Source organism: Gorilla gorilla, chromosome 5 (genome assembly GCF_029281585.2).
Source record: "Gorilla gorilla gorilla isolate KB3781 chromosome 5, NHGRI_mGorGor1-v2.1_pri, whole genome shotgun sequence".
Lineage (NCBI taxonomy): Eukaryota > Metazoa > Chordata > Mammalia > Primates > Hominidae > Gorilla > Gorilla gorilla.
The window spans coordinates 122,742,861-122,765,937 of NC_073229.2; positions in this window are offsets into that span (position 1 = coordinate 122,742,861).

Below are 23,077 nucleotides of genomic sequence, written 5' to 3' on the forward strand. Positions count from 1 at the left end.
TTGCAACTAGTTTTCTTTATTGTTTATGCTTTTAAAATACTAGCACCTTTTAAAAGGCATTTAGAAACTTTTTACCTTTAAATAAAAAGAAAAAAATAGGGGCTAGAGAACAAATTATATTATGAGATGGCATTTATATACAAAAATAAAATAACTACATACAGAAGGCATGATTTACCTCTTCTCAGAAGCTAAAAGCCATGGCTACTTGACTCTCATGCAAAAATTCTATATTAAAATAGTAAGGAAATAGCGGTATATGGATTTTACTACTATGGATGTTCAAAAGCAATTTTCACTTTGTTATAACTTCATTTTTAATACATATATTTTCCCCAAATTACCCAGGAGAGCTGTCCTTACTCTGTGCTAGACACATTCAAAGTTGAAATGCAAAGTTCACACATTTTGAGTCCAGGTTTTGGGGAGAGGAGGAGAGTGGAGATTTTGAAATTGCTTTTGTAGCAGAAAAGCGTGCATTTTTAAAATTTCACTTGACCATGTTCTTTCTTCACCAGCCTGCCCACAGTCTCCCACTAAAATTGAGTTCAGACCAATTAGAACAGCTGCAACATGATTCTAAGCAAAGGAAAGATGATCTTTTAACAGAAGTGAAGGAACTGACACTCATTCTATACTGTGAGCTTGAAGAATTCAGCCAATCTTTTGGTATTCCTGATTATCTCTAAAGTTTAATTTTTCATTAAATGGAGAGAAAATAACTTCTTTCTTCCTTCCTTCCTTTGTTTCTTCTTTTAAAACTATTCTCTTACTTCTCCTTTCCCTTGCTTCCCACTTTCTGGCTCTCCCCTGCATCTCGGCAAGAGAAGAGTTTTCTTCCAGAAAGCACATTTTCACACACAATAGAAAAGTAGACCAAGAGAGAATACCCAATCACCCAGCAGGCCAGAATCTACACACATACACACATACGCCTACACATACAAAAGACACTGAAATACTCACCAAGATCAGAACAGGAAAATAAAAAGTCCTAGTGTTTTCTGACATTTACATCTTAAATGAATGATCTAAGCAACCACATCTCCGCTAAAAGGCATTCTCTTCACTTTGCTGAGGAATCATCCAATACTCAAGTGAATAGCCTAGCCTAGAGCTGTGCCAGGGGACTTAGCAAGTTTGCCAAAGAATTGCCCTGCGCACCAGCTGCTAAAGATAGCAGCCCCTCAGTGCCACCACAAATTGACATACTCTAGTCCCCGAAGTCATTAGACTGACTGGCTAAGTGATGAGTGTTACCTAATACACTATAATTTTGATTTATATTTAAAAATTAACAATGCAAATTGAAAAAAATGCAAAAGGTCGAATTTAAAAATTATTTATGAATACTGGCTATAAGAGTGTGGATATTCCTTGTATCTTTTCATAACTTCCACTTCAAAAGTACTTCATACAGCTATAAAGGAGGAAATGAGTTTTGCCATGTTTGTGGTCTCTAGAAACTAGAATAATGAGAGTTGGGGTATTTAGGGTGTGGGAGGAGGAAAGCAAATCTCAGATTATATCAGTAACATTTGTTTTAGACTCTGGGTCTTTTATATGGTATTTCCTGCTTACCTTTTGAGATTTAGGTGACTGTTAGGAGCATTAAACATTAAAATGAGCTCTTAAAATGCATGTGAGATAGACACAAGCAACCCTTTATGTTTTATGTAAGATATGTATAGCACATTCAGATTATCTATTATAATATCCACACATGCAATTTGGTTATAAAAATATTTAATACAGGCAGTTTTGGAATTATCACTTATGTGCAGCCTTATTCTCCTTTCCTTGGGGGTGAGAGGTAAGAAAGATAAAAGAACAAGCTTCCCCAGACCTCAAAGGAAGATGCCCCCTCTGTATTCTTGAAGGAGGACGGTCTCTCCAACCTAAACCCAAGCTTTACTGGAACCCAGCTCTGCAGAAGCTGCTTCTATTTTCCCTGGTATGTAACAGGTTCTAGGGAAGAGCTAAGATAGGACAAAGTCAAGGAATTTTCAGGCATATACAATCCATCATAGATAGTGGCAGGAAGAAAGGTGAAGAAATGAAGAAAGGACTTTCTCTCTGTGTGTGTTCATCAGCAAATAAAGACTGAAAAAAATGTATGGTGATCTGAGATGGGGAATGGAACAAAAGGATATATAGCATGTGATACTGACCCATAGGACTAACTCACTGAATGTCTTTAAAATACACATTTGCAATTATATTTAGAAGAACCCTGTGAGGTAGGTGGAATTTTCCACATTTTACAGATAAGAAAACTGAGGTAAAGGCAGGTCTTACACAGGCAGAGTGAAATTTGGAATTTGAGCCTGTCTGTTTCCAAAGTCCCCAACCATTCCCCTCTACCCTGCTTTAAATTCCCCTTAAAACAGAAGGGTGGATGGAAGAGTAGAGTTAAGCTTTCTGCACTGATCTGGTCATAGTCTTTGAGGGTGACACTTAGAATCTGCAGTTTAGAAAGAAACTCGTGAGCATGTTTAAGGAGAACAGTGACCTGCCCAAATTCAAAGCCGAGAAGAGAACCCAGATGTGACTCTTGGAAGGACAAAGGGACCACCAACAGAACTGTGGATCTAGTGAGGAGGAATAAAATGCAGACCAGGCAGAGCAGACCCAAGGCCCACTATGTTTGTCTGAAAGAGACTGTAAGAGCCTGAGGACTATTGTTAGGTTGAGCAAATCAATAAGCCAAAGTGGCATTTCAAAGATTATACCAAAGATTTAGCCAAATGAATGATATGGAAACATTTTCTGTTGTTTGAGGAATATGATTATACACAGCATGGTTTTCAAAAAAAAAAAAAGATTCAATTTGTCTAATCTGTGTTTAAATTAAGTGGAAATATATTTGTATCTCTGCATCTCAAAAAATGACAGTCACACCTATGGTTCATTATTATAGCCTGCCACGATCTTCCTTTATTTTGGATTCAGTAATTTATAACATGTAATGTTACCCAAGATAAACAAAAAAGTTATAAATGTATCAGCCAAGGCATGGCTTAAATCAGGGATTAAAAACACAAATGCTTTCGTGGGCTAGGGAGGTAACCTAACTGGGTGACGTGGGCTGGGTGTATGCTAAGGAGTAGTGGGGACTGCTGCAAACAGGAGAGAGGAGAAGAGGGAAGAACTACTAGGATTATGCCAACAGCTTCTGGTGGAAACAACAGCCTAGGATTGCTAGGCCTTCCAATTTGGAAGGAAAAGCTGGGCATTTACATTTTTATGTGAAGTACTCTGATTTTAAACACTGTGCAAGCCAAGTGAAATATGTCTAACCTAAAGAAAAAGAAGGCAATGACCTTGTCTTAAAAACAGACTGTGTCTGAGAAACAAGGTATGTAAGGGTATTTTGGAGCAAAGGGTGACATGCTGAGGTTAGAGCTATGGGAAGACAACCTAGGAAGTGACAATGGATTTGTCACAGGTGTCAGTGAGGCATGTCGAGTTTGAATTTTAAAGATTGCAGAAGATGTGCATTTGTTCCTGCTGGAATTGTATAGATAGGTCTATTTTTTTAATTGACTAGTTGGGGTGGCATGCTTTGATAACTTCAGATTTTGAAGTGAGATCAAATGAGAGAAACTACTCTGCGCCAGGAAATGAAAAGATCCATTTTGGTCTACGGGTCTTTTGAGAAATAGCTATGCAAACACTGTGTCTATCTGTCATAAAAGGGTTGTGTAATTAACATATGCAAAACACCACCACCGTCCTGCTGGAAGCTAACTTCCCTCCCTGGAAATCCAGCCTCTATTTATTTACAACAAAATAAAGTGGACCCTTCTGGAAAGAAACACAGCTCCATGGCGGCCCGAACACTGTCGCAGCGATGCTTTAAATCTTTTATATCTCCCATACCTCCGGGGGCTGGTGCTGGATGGTATTGAGCCAGGGCCCATAAATAATTTATGCTAAGTAGCAATTTAGTTGTTTGGCTTGAGGTAAAGAAATCCAAGAAATTCATAAATAAAGTTCCCATTTTTGCTTGTGTTCCAAAGTTAATTTATGTTACTCTGCAATTAACTAACATAAAGGTGAAAAAATATGACAGGCCTAAGGTAGAAACTCATGCTCATAAATCTGCTCTCTCTTAACTAGTGGTGGTTTAGTGATAGTCACCTAGTTCCCTCTTTCTTGTGCTATTGAACAAAAAGTTTTCCTTGATTTGATTTCCTGCTGCCTTATCAATCCATAAAAGTATTACAATTGTTTTGAATGGACCCCTGGGTGTGAGGAGGAAGAAAGGATGATGGGATCTGGGACAGCTACAAATGGAGCTTCTGCTATATCTAAAATATTTTATTACCTTATAAAATATCTGAATCAAATATGACAAATGCAAACAGCTGTTTGCTCAAAGGAGAGAATTACAGAACCTGAGGACTGGCAGCAGGATGGCCAGCATTGCTGCCATAAGCAGGGGTAGGTGTGTTGGGGGGGCAGCAGGAGCATTCCAGAAAACGTGAAGAGCAAGGAGCAATTGTGCAGACACGAGCAGCATGGCCCTCATTCAGGCACAGAATCCAGGAAGGCCCTAGATTCCCACAGTAAAACATCAGCTGGCATCCTGAGCATATGGCTCTGCTTTCAGCCAACAATGCAGAATACTTCCTTTTCAGGTTCTCACTAGCAACCTCAGCCTGCAATTTTCTGCTATTTATTTGCTCTCCAAGGTCTGAGACAGCTGATATTTGAGATGGTTACTCTGTGATATGTGAACCCTGAAGATCTTCCAAGCTTTATTCATGTAACAAGACTGAAGAAAGCTACATACCTATGTCCCATTTATTATTTATTCTTTAAATGTATTTATTAAATACCTACTATGTGCCAGGAGAAAAGGTGCCAGAGATAATGCAGACCTTAAGATGAACAAACTGTTCCTGTACTTAATCAGTTTATGGACTAAGGGAAGAGAGGAGGGAGACAGAGAGGAGTAAACCCACAGTTTTGATAATGTGTTAAGTGTTATGATAAAGTATGCACAAGGGATCAAGGAAACAGCAAGAGGCCGAACAGACCTACCTGGGAGAAGTTGGAACAAGGGAAGATTTTAGAGAAAGACAAGTTTGAGTGAACCTTGAAGGGTGAAGACTTAGGCAGGTGGATACGTTGAAGGAAGTAAAGGTGTTCCAAAGGCTGGAGGAAGGGGTGAGCATGACTCATTTAGGCACTGCAAGAGTTTAATGTGATAGTACATGGGGTATGGCCCATGAAGGTGCAGATGAGCCTGGAGAGGGAGGCATGAAAACGAACAGGGAGCAAATGCTGCTTAGATTTCATGTCAAGGGCAATGGGAGCCAAGGAAGGGTTTTAAGCAAAAGAATGGCATAATGAGATTTGTGGGAATGAAAGATCTTTCTACCAGTAAAATGATGGATAGATTGCATATAAACAAATTACCCTCAAAGCTCACAGCCAGAATGTTTTACCTCCTAGTGACAAAGTGTTCTTCCTTCCTTTGAACAATGGAAGTTGTGCAAATGGTGAAGATGTTTTTCTCTTTGCACTGGTGACTAATGGTCTGAAAACAAGTTATTTAGTCAATCGTCACAGCTTTTTTTCAGTCAGATTATCATCAGATTTGGCCTTCTTTCTTCCTTTCTACATCTTGGATCTAATTTTTTTAACAGGTTAATTTTTTTCTTCTTCTTATAATAGTGCTTTAATTTTAAGGCTGCTCAAATTGAATAGAAGATAAGTAAATCATTTTTAAATTAATACTTATAGGCACCCTCTATTATATGTAATGGTTTGATCTACTCTTCTAAAATATTACTAAAAGATACAGCAGGAATAAATGTGGAACACATGAGTAGGAAAGATGATGGGAGAGGAGACAATAAAGGACTAGATGTCAAAGAAGTTGGGAAGATGAAAAGCACATCAAGAGGAAAGTGACCTGGACAAGTGGAGGAAGCAAAACGAAACTGGAGTTGAAGAGGGAAATGTCTGTGAGAAGCAAGGGGGTTTTTGTTCATTTAACCCAGAATATCTGAGGATTTTTGAGGTACCAGATACTGAGGAAGAATAAAGATAAGGGCATAGATTCAGATTTGCATAATAGACATAGAGACCTCAGGGTCCCTGAACAGCTAGACTCCTCATCTACTCTGTGGGAGACTGGAATTTTATTATTTAGAGAAACTGTCCCTGAGATGGTCTGGACTCAGAAATATCAGGCACAATGAAAAGCAGGAGCAAAACATCATATAAGAAAATGAAAAGAGTATACAAAAGTATGAATCCTAAAAGGTAAAGTCTCCAGCCCACTTCTTTCCCACTATTCTATCAGCAGCCAGATATAAAACCATCTCCCCAAGGATTTAAACAATTTTCTTTCAAGAAGCAAAAAGCCTGAGAAAAAGGCCTAGAGAACTCATGTTTGGGGCTTCCACATGTAACAAAACCCTATTTGCCCAACATTAAAGAAACATTATCACTCAACATTAAAGAAAATAAGCTCACTCACACATGTGCAGTCGCTTATCAGCTCTTTAGCCTTGGTTTTAAATATCTGAGAAAGCCAAGGATCACTAAACATTTGAGGAATTCTCCAAAATGAAATAAAGGGGCCAGAACACATCAACAGAAAAGAAGAATTCAGAAGAGTCAGAGTCAGTATAGGAAGAAGAAAGGCTACCTTAAAACCTATAATTAATATACTTAAACAAAAAAGAATAAATATGCATTTATGAAATACAAACAGGATGTTATTTTTATGGGAAAAATCAGATAATATGAAAATGATTTTGGAAATTAAATATGTGGATGAAGAAATTAGAAATACAATTGAATGGACAGAAGATAAAGTTGAGAACATCCTGCAGAGAATAAACAAACACACAAGCAAAAGAAGAGCTGTGCAATGGAAAAGTGAGATAAGGAAAGACTTTTGACAATCAATTCATTAACTTCAACATTGGAAACTAGGAGTTCCAGAAAGAGAAGTTTCAGAAAGAAATGAAATGGAAGAAAAGTACGAGGAAATTTTTCCAACACAGGGACAGGACATCGAGATTAAAGGGGCCTGATTTCTGCTCAGTTCTCTGAATAGAAAGGACGCAGCCAGGGCACATGATCACATATTTTCAAAACAATGGGAACAAAGAGAAGATCCTAAAATCTTCTGGAGAGAGATAGGACCTGTTCTTGAGATGGTACACTTACAAAGACTCAGTCATCTGACTCACATCTGACTTTCAATATCACCATTAACGGCCCCAAGGGATTGACACATTGCCTTCAGAATTCAGAATGAAATTATTTTCATTCTAGAATTGTATGCCCAGTCAAACTGCTAGGAAGTATGAGAGCAGAATAAAGGAGATTTCAAGTATGCAGCTCTAAAACTTTTACTCTTTTTCAGGCAGGGACTGAAGTAAGTATTCCACAAAAATTAAGAATATCTTTATGAAATGGAGATATTGGAACCAAGAAAGAGAGAAGTAATACAGGAAACCTGTGAAGGGGTTTTTCGAAGAACAGTCTAGCTTGGAGCAAGAAACTGGATGACTGACGAATACAGAGATGTAATTGAAAGACAATATGTTTGAGGGTTTTGGAACAATTATTGTGAGGCATTTGATTCATCTATTAAAGCATTGGGGAAATGGGGATAAGTATGTATAAAACTAAACAAACTATTAAAATGAAGTAATTATTAACTCCAGGAATAACAAAGGGTCATTTGAGGGAAAAAAATATCAGAGCACTCTAATGGCCCAAATGTAAACATGCATGTAGTCATTGTAATGTAAACAGTGTTTCTATTTAACAAAAGATTTCAATACAACTAAATTAGAGGGAGGTAGAAGAGAAAATTGTGGTAGCAGTGAGGGACAAAAGATATAAAGAAGGTAAAGTCTCCACTGCAAAACTGGGAAATAAATAAATGATGTCTAAAACCAAGAAAGTGTTATAAACACATGTAGATAAATATCAGAAGAAGCATCTGCAAGGGTTACAAGTTGTTGGCTTTCTGGCATGAAGCCATGAGAAAAACATCAGGGCAAGACACAATGTTTTTGTTTTTTTTTTCTTTAAACACAGAAAGCTATAAAGATGGAATAAACCAATTATCTATATTTATTACACGTAATATTAATTACTGTTAATATGTAGCCTTATTTTCTTCCAGATTTTTTTCAGGGGGGATATGGGCAGTAAACTTTAAAGTTTCCCTCAGTTGTCATTTTTTAAAGAATGGTAATGCTCATTAAATGTACTTAATGCAGAAATATACAAAGAAGTAAATAAAAAGCCACTTCCAAATTCTACCGTCCAAAAATTACTGCCATTACCCTAGGTAAAAACAATTTCAGGTGTTATCATATAGCTATAAACAGATAAGGATGAAAATAACAATTAGGTAGATAGAGATTGATCACATTGCTTTTCACTAAAATGGGATTATATTAGCTACTATTTTTAATAACAAAGTATTAAATTTAATTTTACTTTAATAGTAAAAAGAAAAACTGAAGCAAAATGAAAGAAATTGTTGATTTTCAAATAAGTGATTCCTCACCATGAGACGTAGAACTCTCTAAGCTTGAAAGGGTGGGAGGGGGGATATGAAAAAACAGTAAGAGTTGGAGTCATTACTGTTTTATTACATATTTCAATATTAGACAATATCAGTAGCCTCCTGCTTAGAAATCTGAGAATATCTTCCTTGCCCACACTTTTTCATTATCTTTACACTACTAATTTTACATTGTTCTGATTAATAATATTCACATTTTGTTCTACAGCAATAATTCCCTCAGTTGTTTAGTCTTAATTCTATATTTAAATGGATTCAGACACCATCAGTCCTTTTTATTTCAGCTTCTCAATTCCCAAGTTCTTTATTTTGATTTATCTCTTAATTAGCTAGAATTCATTGTCAAGCATTTTTTCAAGGACTTAAGAGTGCCATATTCCATGAGTTCTTTTATGTTTGAGAATGTCTGCTTGTTGCCTTTTTCTCTATTGACATCTTAGCTTTCTTTCTTTCCTATAAAACTTTGTAGAAATAGCACCAATTGTATCTGGCATTGAACGTTGCTGTGAAGAAATCTGAGAACTGGCTGCTTTCTAAGCCGTAGTAGGTGATCGGCTTCACATACTTATGTGTATAAAGAATGTGTTTTTTAATCCTGGAACTTCAGTACCTCAATTATAATATGTGTCTATGTTGAATATTCCACATAAAAATTCCTGGGGTATTGTGCATGCTTTCAATCTCAATGTTAATTTTATTCTTTACCAAAGAGAAATTTGTGTGTATTATATGCATTCATTCAAATATTTATTAAGTATCTGTGCACCAGGAACTAGACTGTTGGATATATTATTGCACAAAACAGACTAGAAAAACACTTGTAGCTTGCTCATAAAGGTGTAGAGGAAGGAGAAGAAGTAAACGAGAAACATAAGAAAGAGGTAAGGTAATTACACATGATATAATGTGATAGAAGGTGCCAAGTGCTATGAGGGAAAAAGGAAAAGCAGAAGAGTCTAAGGAAGACTGCGGTTGGGAAGTGGGAGAGTAGAAAGCGAGGCAATCGTGAAAGACATCCTTAAAAGGTGATATTTGAGCAATTAATTAAAGGAGTGAAGAAATGAGCCATGAACAGCTCTAGGAGAAGAGTGTTAGAGCCAGAGGGAGCAGCCAATGCAATCGCCTTAAGGTTAGAGCACACCAGTTTGTTTGAGAAATAATAAAAGTAAGGAGCTTGAGTGCTGGACTAGAGAGAGGGAAGCAAATAGTTGTGTATGTTAAGATCATGGAGGTAATGGTGGCCAGATATTCAAGGTGTTGTAGGTCATTGAAAGGTTTTACCTCTGAGTTTCATGGTTTTAGCCAAAGGCATGATCTGACTAAAATTTTTAAAGAATTATTTTGGCCATTGTGTTGAGTGTTGAGTGTATGTGGACAACAGTAAGAGCAGGGAGACAAATTAGGAGGCTATTGCAATAACATAGGTAAGAGATTTTTGTTATGTATTTGTGTTGTTTCTAGGTATTAGGGAAAATGTTCTGTGAAAAAGCCATCCAAAGCCAAATGTATGTATATTTTTTTAACTAAGTATATATGTCACTTCTCTAAAAATAAAAATAAAATAATAAAAGACCAAGAATAGCCAACAGAATATTGAAGGAGAAGAAGAAAGTTGGAAGACTGACACTACCCAGCTTCAAGACTTACTATAAAGCTACAGTGAGCAAGATAATGTGATATTGGTGAAAGAATAGACAAATAAATAAAAGAAACCAAATCAAGAGCCCAGAAATAGACCCATATACATATAGTCAACTGATTTTCTAACAAAGGGAAAAAGGCAATACAATGGAGCAAAGATAGTCTTTTTAGCAAATGTCACTATAACAACTAGATACCCACATGCAAAAAAGATAAATCTAGACACATGTCTTATTCCCTTCACAAAAATTAATTTAAAATGAATCACAGATGTAAATGCAAAATGGAAAACAATAAAAATTCTAGAAGATAACAAAGGAGAAAATCTAGATAACCTTGGGTATGGCAATGGCTTTCTAGATGCAACACCAAAGGCAAGACCCATGAAAGAAAAAGATGATAAGCTGGACTTTAGTAAAATTAAAATATTCTGCTCTGCAAAATACATTGTCAAGAGAATAAAAAGACAAACCATAAACTGTGAGAAAATACTTGCAAAAGACATGTTTGATAAGGGACTCATCCAAAATATACAAAAAAATCCTAAAACTCAACAATAAGAAAACAAATGATTAAAAAATGAGCCAAAGACCTTAACAGACACCTCACCAAAGATGTCAAATAAGCATATGAAAAGATGGCTCTGATGTATACGTCATTAGGGAAATGCAAATTAAAACAACAATAAGATACCACTACACACTTATTGGAACGGCCAAAATCCAGAACACTGACAACAGCAAATGCTAGCAAGAATATGAAACAACAAGGGCTTTGACTCCTTGCTGGTGGGAGTGCAAAATGGTACAGCCATTTTAGAAGACAATTTAGTGGTTTCTTACAATACTAAACATACTCTTACCATATGATCCAGCAATTGTACTCTTTAGTATTTGTTTACCCAAAGGAGTTAAAAACTGATGTTCATACAAAAGTCTGCACAGAGATGTTTATATCAGCTTTATTCATAATTGCCAAAGCTTGAAAACAACCAAGATGTCTTTCAGAAGGTAGATAGATAAATTGTGGTACATCCAAACAATGGATTATTAGCACTAAAAAGAAGTGAACTATCAATCCATGGAAGAAAAAATGGAGGAAATTTAAATGCATCTTACTAAGTGAAAGAAGTCAATCTGAAAAGGCTACATACTATAATGATTCCAATTATAGACATCCTGGAAAAAGCAAAACTACTCAGACAGGAAAAAGATCATTGGTTGCTGGAGTTTAGCAGGGGAAGAAAGGATGAACACACAAAACACATAAGATTTTTAGGGAAGTGAAAAGACCCTATATGACACTATCATGATGGAAACATGTCATTAATATTTGTCCAAACCCATAGAATGTACAACACCAAGGACAAACCCTTATGTATCACCCTATGAATTTGGGGTGATAATGATGTGTCAATGTAGGTTCATCAATTATAACAAATGCACAACTCTGATGGAAGATGTTGATAATAAGGGACACCATTCATGGGGGGGAATAGGAGGTATATGGAAAATATCTGTACCTTTCACTCATTTTTACTGTAACCCTAAAACTGCTTTTAAAAATTTGTCATTAAAAGTAACATTAATAATTAGATCTTTTTAAAAGATAGATGAAAAACAGCCTCAATGTGAAGCTTTTTTTCCATTGGAAACCATCCAGTGAGATAAATCAGATAACTTGAGTCAGACTTACACCAAAATCTCAAGGAGAACATAAAGATAAATTTAATGCTTCAAAGTACATTGTCATTCACTAGAGACAGAGAATATTATTGAAAAAGAATTTTTCTTTTTATTTTATTTCATTACTAATGGGACTCCTCCTATATGATTTTTATCATCTCCAATCAAGTGTCAGCTATTATTTCTCTAGACTAGAGTCCTTTTCAGTTCCTTCAGACTTCTTGGGCAAATGCCATAGAGGTTAAAAGAATTTTCTTACATTCAGTTTGACCATTATGCACAGAACTTTCCGTATATTTATTATTATTCAATCAAATGTCTTTAATCTAGTTGGCTTGAAAGACAATTTGGCATGGGAATTTCCTTACTGTCTTTCCTGCTAAGACACCAGCCACCCTCTTTTGTCCTGTGCTCATCAAGAGATCCCACGACATATCTAACTTCCTAGGCCAGCCAAAAGAAACCCATGATTCATAGAAAGATAAGAAGGAGCTTGCTGGATTCACACCTGCCAGCAGCTCAGTGGAGTCAACCTAGGATTCATCCTCCCCAGGGGAGCAGGGAGCCACCAGGGCAGACAGAAATCTTGATTGTCCAGTTGATCCATTCCCCCTCAACCAAAGCACACCTGTTTTGCCTGAAAAGTTAAATCTAACTTACCATCACAGTCAAACATGTAGTTTCACTTCCACTGCCCCCCTTCCACCTGCACCCCTAAAACAACTCCATGCTGCTTATTGATACTTAAACTCCCTTTAACTGGGGCAAGAGTGAGCGAAATAATTATTCTTCCACCAGAGGGAAAAAATGACAAATTAAGCACCCAGTCAAGGTAAAATGTTTACTATCAAAGATTTTACCTTAATCTAAAAAGTGTAAGTTAACTGGGGCAATTAAAGTACATAGGTGTTGAAGTAATCATTAGAAAAGAGAAAGCACAGAAAAAGCCGAAGCCCATAAGACAAACTGCACCATTTTCCTTGAAGGAAACACAATTGACTTGCACTTGCTTGGAGCAATAAGAGTTGCAGGCAAAACTATTTTCGTAAGGTAGGCCTAGAGATGCAGATGGCTAAGTTTTCTTCCAAATCTAGGTTTGAAATATCAGCCAAGTCAGTCATTTTCATAATATGAAAGAGGAGGAGGAGAAAAGGAAAAAGAGGAACAGGAGGAAAAGAGTGACAGCAGCAGCTAGTATTAGGAATCAACTTCCACAAATTTTAAGAAGAAAGCGGATTTGGCTCATGTGGGGACATGATATGTACCTCCTATATTCCTATATTACTCATCTTTCAGTAGTGTAAGTATTGCAACAACCCTATTTTCACCAGCTATTCATTATTTCCTGTAATGACATTCCTTGAAGCATCATGCAGGGGACACTCCCACAGCACATATACCACTGTTTATGGAAAGCTCTGAATTTTCTTCAGTGTGGCTTGCTGGCTGTACCCAAGAAAATACTTGGGTAACAGCATTATCTAAACGGAATTTAAGAATGATGGGGATAGAAAATAAAAGTAACCAGTATCATAGATGGCATTCAATAATTTAACTAGTGGCATAGGGCTCATGTAATGTGTAAGATTAGAAGTAAGCTGGCGGGGTGCGGTGACTCACGCCTGTAATCCTAGCACTTTGGGAGGCCGAGGTGGGCAGATTGCCTGAGCTCAGGAACTCGAGACCAGCCTGGGCAACAACAGTGAAACCCCATCTCTACTGAAATACAAAAAATTAGCGGGGCTTGCTGGCATGCGCCTGTAGTCCCAGGTACTCCCGAGGCTGAGGCAAGAGAATCGCTTGAACCCGGGAGGCAGAGGAGATGGCGCCACTGCACTCTAGCCTGGGCAACAGAGTGAGACTCTGCCTCGAAAAAAAAAAAAAAGAAGAAGAAGAAGTAAGCTAATCTCACCTCTAATCTTAGCTCCCTAGGTGATTCTAGCATGGGATATTTCCAACTTCATTCAGTTTCTTGGAAGTAATTATCTTAATCCCTAAAATGGAGATAAAAATGGGAAACTACCGCCTCTGCAAATTCACACATCATAAACCGTTGTCTAAAAAAAAATGTTTAAATGCAATTTTAAAATATAAATTTCTAATTAATTGACAATATTAAGTGCCATTCAGTGTCCCATTTATTTTACATGATCAAAAAATAAGATAAAGCTGGAAATTCTTCTGTCCATTAATTTAACAGCCTAATGACACAGATCACTTAACTAAATGTAGTCCTGTTCCTAGGCACCAAGCAGGTACCTCAGTAGCTTGAACTAGCCAGTGCATCACCTTAAATGCAAATTCCAAACGTACAATATTTTTCACATTTGACCCACTTTTTACAAGATTCCTCATATGCAGAGGGATGGCATTCCCTTATCACTGTCATCATTATATAAAAGCTTTTGTTAAGCACAGGGTTGTATATGGTGCTCTCCCAGGTCCTGTACAAAGTGAGGTAATATCCAATTTCCTGACCTCTAGAGGCCTTCAGACCAAGACCAAAAATGCTAAAGCAGGCAGATAAGATTCAGGTAGCTGAATAAGCTTTAAAGCACTGCATGAATTACGGGGATGGATAAATGCATAACGTTTTGCATAAGCAAAGGATGAGTGAATGGAAGAGAGGCCAATAAAAGCTCCTGTCAGTGTTCTGTGCATTTTGACCAAGTGGAGATGTCAGATAAGCAGAATGAGCAAACAAATAAAAAATAACCAGATTTCACTTTTCAACACTATTGTTGGGTTCCCTGTTATATAGCACAGTAGTACTTGGCAATTGACGGGAAGATACAGAGGTATACTCCATTCTCTAAAGAGGAAATATGTAAAGATTTTTGTTTTTTAATGAATCAATAAATTCTTGTAAATTTACAAAATGTTGTATAACAGTTGATTTAAACTAACCCACAGGAAAGACCCCCTTAAAATAAGGCAGAGAAGTATGAGCTACTGAATTATACCAAGAAGCCAGCTTGAAAGGGACTTATTTAATGAAGCTTGTTTTAAATTGTCCATCTCTTGTAAGGATGTGTGCACTTCTCAGAGTCCTTCTGTGACCAGGTTTTGTTTTTGTGAACTTAGTGAATAGGATTTAAACTTCTTAGCTTTTTTTTCCTTTTCAAAAACTACAAACGCAATCAGTTTGAGTAGAATCCATTCAATTGGCCTCTGCTTTCTGAATGCAAGAAAGAAGCTACTTTTCCTCCCCTTCATTTCATTCCAGCTGAGCACAGTGCCGCAAACATCTCATGCTGAAATCAGTGCCTTTTTAAAACTTCAAGGGGCTTGAAAGCTCCGAACCTGTTCAGAGGTGAAGTGGCTCCAAGAGATCAGCTCAGACGCACCCTATTTGCACTTCCCTCTACTGTAAAGGATCTCAGTCCTTTATCCACAGGCCTCATTATGAAAGTTCTCTCACTATGAACGCCAGACCAGGGCGGGTCTCCTCTTTGGTATTGCAGCATCACTCTCCATTTCACTCACTGTAAAGAATCCTGGCCACTGGCTGAAGTCTACAGTGAGATCAAGAGAAAACTGGTTCTCTACAGTTGAGGGAGAGAGTTAATTGCTCTTCTCTCCCAGGAGCCCCTCCCAATCCAGCATGCCTTCCTAGGAGCACCGGCTTCTTTTGCTTCTCTCCAAGGGTTATAAGGGTTGCAGAGAAAGGAAGTGCTCTACCTTGATAGAACTGCCCAGCTGAGTTCAGAGAGTGTGAAAGTAAAAACCTCCCAGCTACATTTTTAAACTTTTATAAAGAAGAAATTATAGACTCCCTAATATCCTTCTGCTGGAAGCCCATCTTTAGTTTTAGCTTCGTTCCTTCTCAACAGGTAGTTAGTTTCGTAAACCAGCAGATTTTCAGAAGAGAAAAATTAAGTAAAACATTCTAAGCATTGTGTTGAAAGGCATCTTATATTAACTGCAATACAAGTAAAGTTTAGGCTAACTAGTTAACTTTATAATGAGATGCATCTGGTGGCTCAGGACTTATTCTTCTACATATAAGCCCTGGTACACGATGTTTTGCTCTTTCCTCATTCAATCTCCAGGGTAGTGATGGATCATTCAAGCTCCGTGAATGAGGATGTGGTCTGAGAATTCCTAAAGAAAAGGGTCTACTTTTTAAAGGTTTACTTAGTGAAATTTCTTCTTCAGGTGCCAACATAACTACCAACTATTTAGCTTACCACTTAAGGAGCCATATTAATTCTTGCAGGTAATTAAAGTAATCTCTAGTACTAATGGCTGCCTAATAAAATAATTATATTTTCCCCATACTCAACTCTGACAATAGGCACTGGCCCCAAGTAAGGTTTATGTAGCAGAATCTTCCACTTGGATTTCTGGTTTGGCCAAGCATTGATGATGATACTATCTCCACAGGTCTTTGCAGGCACATACTAGCATTGTTTTAAATCGTTTTACAAAGTTGTACTCCCAAATCCAGGTGAATTTTTAGTAATAGCTCCAGATAATATCAACTGAATCTAACTCTACAAGAACCAAAGCTAGTTACTGAAACACAGATAGATGCATCTTAAGAAAATGTTTATGTGATACCTCTTAAAAGCAAAAATATTTAAGGACCTGTCAAAGGTTTCAAATATAAGGTTTCTCTCTAAACTCTTTGTTCAATATAGGTATTTGCTCATCTTAAAATTAGTAATAAATGTTTTGTTTCAAATACCCAGGACAATGATCTGACTTTGTATTTAGGGGAGAAAGGAGACATTGTGAATGTTCAAGGACTAAGCCTAAAATACTCCGAGTACGCACCAACACCAGGCCTCCAGAAGAATTGGTATTTGAATGAATATTATCTCTCCACAATTAGGTGGTTTATCTCGTACTTCATCTCATCTCATATTTAATATTTCATCTATTAAACACTTTCACTGAAAGTGGATTTCTACATTTAAGCAAGCATAGGTAAATGCAGTTGACATGCAAGTTGATAGTTTATGTAGTTTGAGAAAGTACTTAGGGACTCAGGTTTTTGTCACAGTGAGGTGGGTATTTCAGAGGAGCAGGAATTGTCATGTGTGATACGTCTCTCAAGCTTGTTTCTCTCTTTCTATTGAAGTTATCTGGACATAATTTACAAAACTGGATATAAGAGGAAACTTGTCTTACAGTTTTAAAGTATATACAGTATAGCAAGGAGATATTTAATATTGACAGGCCAGAGCCAAACAACAACAATATCTCCACTCCCTTTGGTGGCTAAAGATGAACTACAAGATCTAATTCAACTTCTTACAATATCCAAATGTCTGCCAAATTGAATCGCACTCTGCATTCTCATAACCAACATGTCTCTCAGATGACCCTCCACGACAAACAGCCTGGGGTTTAGTAAAAAATGTAAAATATGCTTTTTTTTATTACCCCTAACACTCAAACCTCTTCATCTCCAGTTAAGAAGCCTTGAGTTAGTGTAAAGAAAAATATGAAACATTTCTCTCCACCTCTCTCTGTTTTGGCATGCACCTAACCCTGACTTGTCACCTGGTGTTACACAGGCTGGGTCCAAAGCACCCAGGAGTCAGGAGGAAAGGAAGCTCTCTCCCTCCTGCACCTGGTACTTCTGCTAAAGGGCCTCCTTTCATGTGAATTAGGTAATTGGGACAAGCACTACAGATCACTTTCCAATAAACTCCTTCAACGGACTTTTCTAAAGTGTTTCTAGCAGGGAGAAATTGGTATGGGAACAGTAGACTTCAAAAAATTCATATTTGTTACTCACACGTCGCTTCAACTAATATTTATTGAGGCCCTATTTATTTTCAGGCACTGGACTAGGCACCGAACAGGAAATTTTAAACAGACTGAACAAGGTTCCTGCCCTCCTATAATTTATAATCTAGTAAGGAAGACAGACATTAAACAAATAAATATACAAAAAATATACCCTTTAATCTCAAAATATAGCCAATTCTATGAAAGAAAAGACTAAGGTGCCACAAAAGAGGTTAGGGGGCAGACCTGATTTAAACTGAAAAGTTAGAGAAGGCCATGATGGAGGGAATATCTAATTGAGTTACCCACAGGATTGTTTGAGATTCTAGAATTAGTGTCTTCCCCAGTAGCCACTTTGTAATTATGCTTCAAGACTATAGTATCTGTAGTATTTAAATAATCCAACCTTGCCTTCCTCTTCAGCTTTCCGTCCTGTTTCACCTTGCCTTCTTCTGTACCCTCTGAGACACTGAATTTCTTCTGGTTGCCCCTCATAACGCCGTGTCACACCTCTGTTCTTAAGATCTGTCATCCCCTTTGACTATGTCTTCCCCCACTTGTTCACTACAATGATTATTCCTCATCTTCCATGGCTCACCTCTGATATAACTCCCTCTGGGAAATCCGATTCTTCCTTCCTCCCCACGCAGGGACTCCATGTGGCTTAGTTCCAGGGGGCATATTCACATTTTGTTTTTGTGTACCAAATATTGTTAAGTATCAACAACTTCATATTATTCAATCAAGAAGCTATGTGAATGGTAACTGCATGTGCCCTCCATTCATACAGATGACAATGTGCGTATAATTTCTGAAGTTATGCATTATGGTGGCTCTCCTTACGGCATGGCCTTCCTGTGTTCCCGTAGCTCATGGTACCCTCCTCAAAAATTAATCTTACCTTTTGATTTGAAATGATTCTCTTACACTTTTTCTTTCTTTCTCAAGCTTGCTCTTATATCATTATCAATTAGCAAAGAGCCTTTTGTTATAACTCTATGGGTAACTATCACTCATTGAGCCTCTAGCTGAATGTTATGAGAGAGAAACTTACAGAAGTATTATGACAACCATTACTAAAACAAAGTTTAGTTTTCAGCTATTAAAGATGATTCCTTCATCTCTAATCCTTATATCTACTTTGTTTCAGAACGACTAGGTTATAATAAAAATAAAAGATAAGTAACTAGTGTGACTGAGGTCTGCTTCACTTCCCAGCCCCTCCCAGCACTTCCCAGTACCAAGTGAATCAATTCCTTTGGGGCTCTTAGCTATGCGGTTTGGTTTACTGCCACTTGCAACCAAAAGAGATATGACCAATTCTGAAACTAATTCCTGGAAGTTGGCCACCACAAGTGACAGATCCTGAAGTGCAGACACGGATCAGTTGCAGAGAGAATCCCCTGTCCTCCGATGGGGAGTTGGCTGACCTCCCTCTACAGTATTATAGCAGCTGGTTGAAACTGGCCTGTTGAATCCTCGGATTCAGGATGAAGCTTTAGGAGTTTTGGTGGGAAAATGTCAAGAGCATCATCATTTATGGGGATTAGAACTGGTGGATAAGATTGAAGAAATTCTGCCTAGCCCTAAAACAAAGCAAAACTGAGATGTCCTGCCTCAGAGGTGCTGATTCATCAGTTTAATTAAACTTCTACTCTTACAGATTTTCCTAGAAAGCATAATGTGGTTTTTGGCTTATTTTTGCCTCAGTTTTTAGTCAACAGGCTGTGAACACACTTGAAATCATGAGGAATACAGAGAAATATAGGGAATATAAGGAATGTTTCCTTAGAGAATGAAAAAATAAATAAATAAACAAATAAATAAATAAAAATCTTGGAAGCAGAGAACCTGGAATCAGAAATTTCTGTCGCATCCCAGACTTCTGATAAATATTTCCGCAGACAGAGATCTCATTAGCGTACTCTAACTTTTATTATAGAAAGTTCTTATATGAAAGCAAAATATGCCTCCCATGACATCAATAAATAGGATCAATTTCTGTCATCGGAACAGTATAACCCTTGTTCCATACAACAGCTTACCTATTTATGTACTTTTTACGTTTTTATTTCTTTAGGACTAAGTGAAGTACCCTCTGTGTAGGTTTTTTCTGAAATGGCTAGAGCCATCAGAAATTCATCGAGGATATAGATCCTGAGGGAGGACACTAGACAAGCAGAGAGGAATGGGTCTCAAACACTGCTCCACATGGAACAAGCATTCAAATATTCATTAGTTGATATGGATGATATCCTGTGGCACAGTTAATACATAGCTCTATTCAACAATAGCAGAGTTAATGCAGTTACCTGGCAGCAGAGCATTTCCAAAAACGCCAGACTTCCTTCTCATTGACTATTGATGACTGCAGCCCAGGGGAAAGTAGTACATTCATAAACATCAATCAGGCAGGAAAGGTGCCTTCCAGTCTCTTTTAAAGGAGATAATGTATGTGAAAGCTCTTTGTCAACTGTAAAGCAGTATACAAATGTAAAGAATTTTTACTATTGTTTTAAAAGGGAGTTAGAATGGAATTAATGTTGTCGGTTTTAAAGTTTTCTATGTGGCCTACTCAACAGATACCTAACAAGAAAACTTTGCTTCCCTTTCCAACTTCTCTGCAAAGACATTCAATGAAATTATTTTTAAATAGTGAGGCTCACGCTCGTTATTTTTCTGTGTAGGTTAAACTTCTGTTTCCAACTTTTTATAAGCAATTTTCTTTGGTATTTTCTTAATACATATTTTATTTGCAAATTATAGAGATTACAAAGACACATGCCTAGGACAATGAGATGCAATTCATTCTGAATTAACATGAACTTCTAATCTTGTTAAAGAAAAGGGCTTACCATTTGTAGAGTAGCTGCTATATGCTGGAAACTGTTAGGAGTTTTATGTATGTTATCTTAGTTAATCCTCACAACCAACCCCATCCTGATTTACAGACAAGGAAACACTGAAAAACTATCTTGAGATTTCAAAGCAAATAATAGGCAGAACTCAATTCAAACCCAGTTGTCTCATTCCAAATGTTTTGCTGCTTTTATATCTCTAAAGATGTTATATTTGAAATGTATGAAAGAAAACAAGACTATCACTCTCACAATGATTATTATATATTCCCACAAAATAATAAATTTTATATTTACTTTACTTGTATCTGTTTCGTTGATAAAATGTCATATGCTTTTATCTAACATTTTACTCTAATTATACCATATTTTTACTATAGAAACTTAGAACCTTAGAAGTCTTTCTTACTATCTTGTCATTGGTAATCTTGGTGTTTTTTTTTCTTTTTTAATTAAAATGAAAAGTTCTAAAATATGTAAAAAATTAAAGATTGTTTACTTACAAAATTGAGCAAACATTTGTAAACCTTTAAAATGTATGCATTGTACATTATCTTTAAAACCATGAAGTTGGACTACAACTTGCAGGGAGAAGAAGTGGACATACTTGATTGTCTCTGCTAAGCACAATTTAAAACTCTGGAAATTATATATAAAAGAAGCATAAGACTGAAAAGTAGAGAGGAAAAGGCAGGCCTCCTAATGGTCTCAGGACCAAGAAACAACATAGTAATAGTTTACCGGGTTTTCATTTTGCCTTACGTACCCCATATTAAATGCCAGAGGAGTCACCAACCTGAAAATGCCAACAAGTGTAGACAGAAAAAGCCACACACACACACACACACACACACACACAAATGCCTGATTTCTCTATCCAAAGGACTAGGAAAGGGCCAGTCTAGCAAGACAGAAAACTTTTGGACAATAACTGCTCTCTGCAAACACCACAGAGTAAACTGTGGTTTCACCCCTAATCTCACTAGCAAAAGCTGAGTGGGAAATCTAGACTTCCACCCTAAACAGATTGTAATGAGACTTCTCCCATGGCATTAATGAAGACCATGTGGTGAGCCTGAAAATTCCAGCCAGAAATTCTAACCAGTGTAATAAGGCAAAAAAATGAAATAAAAGGCAAACACATTTTTTAAAGTGCAAAATACAAGTCTTCCTATTTTTATTTATTTTTTATTTTTATATATTTTTGAGACAGAGCCTCACTCTGTCACCCAAGCTAGAGTGTAGTGGTGCAATCTCAGCTCACTGCAACCTTCACCTTTCAGGTTCAAGTGATTCTCGTGCCTCAGCCTCCTGAATAGCTGGAATTACAGGCATGTGCACCATACCTGGTTATTTCTTTTTTTTGTATTTTTAGTAAAGACAGGGTTTAGCCATGTTGCCCAGGATAGTCTCGAACTCCTGGCCTCAAGTGATCCACCAGCCTAAGTCACCCCAAACTGCTGGGATTACAAGCATAAGTCACCATGCCTGGCCTCTCCCTTAGATACATGATTATATCTAAGTAGGAAATTCCAAGGAATCTACCAAAAAAACTTCTAGAATTTATAAGTTAGTTCAGCAAGGCCACAACATACAAGACAAACACACAAAAAGTAACTGTATTTCTATATATTATAATGTGAAAATATTACATTAAAAACACAATATTATTTTTAATCGCTCAAAAAATGGAATATTTAGATGTAAGTCTAAAACATACACAGGACGTGTGTATACTGAAAATGACAAAATACTGTTGAAAGACAGCAAAGATTTAAATAAATGGAGAAACATACCATGTTCATGGATTAGAAGCCTTAACAGAATAAAGATGTCAATACAACCTAAATTGTATACAGATCTAATGCAATTCTTACCAAAATTCTTAGCCTCAGGCCAGGTGTGGTGACATACACCTGTAATCCCACCACTTTGGGAGGCTGAGGCAGGCAGATAATCTGAGGTGAGGAGTTCGAGACCAGCCTGACTGACATGGCAAAACCCCATCTCTACTAAAAAAATACAAAAATTAGCCGGGCATGGTGGTGGGCATCTGTAATCCCAGCTACTCTGGAGGGTGATGCAGGAGAATCCCTTGAACCTGGGAGGTGGCAGTTGCAGTGAGCCTAGATCGTGCCACTGCACTCCAGCCTGGGCGACAGAGTGAGACTCCATCTCAATAAATAAATAAATAAATAACCAGCCTCAGGCATTTCTTTAGGGCCAGGTGTGGTGGCGTATGCCTGTAATCCCAGCACTTTGGGAGGCCAAGGTGGGCGGATCACGAGGTCAGGAGATTGAGACCATCCTGGCTAACACGGTGAAACCCCGTCTCTACAAAAAATACAAAAAAAATTAGCTGGGCATGGTGGTGGGCGCCTGTAGTCCCAGCTAATCGGGAGGCTGAGGCAGGAGAATGGCGTGAACCCGGGAGGCGGAGCTTGCAGTGAGCCAAGATTGTGCCACTGCACTCCAGCCTGGGCGACAGAGCAAGACTCCATCTCAAAAAAAAAAAAAAAAAAAAACAATTCTTATAAGATATTTTGTAGCTCTAGATAAAATCATTCTAAAAAGTATCA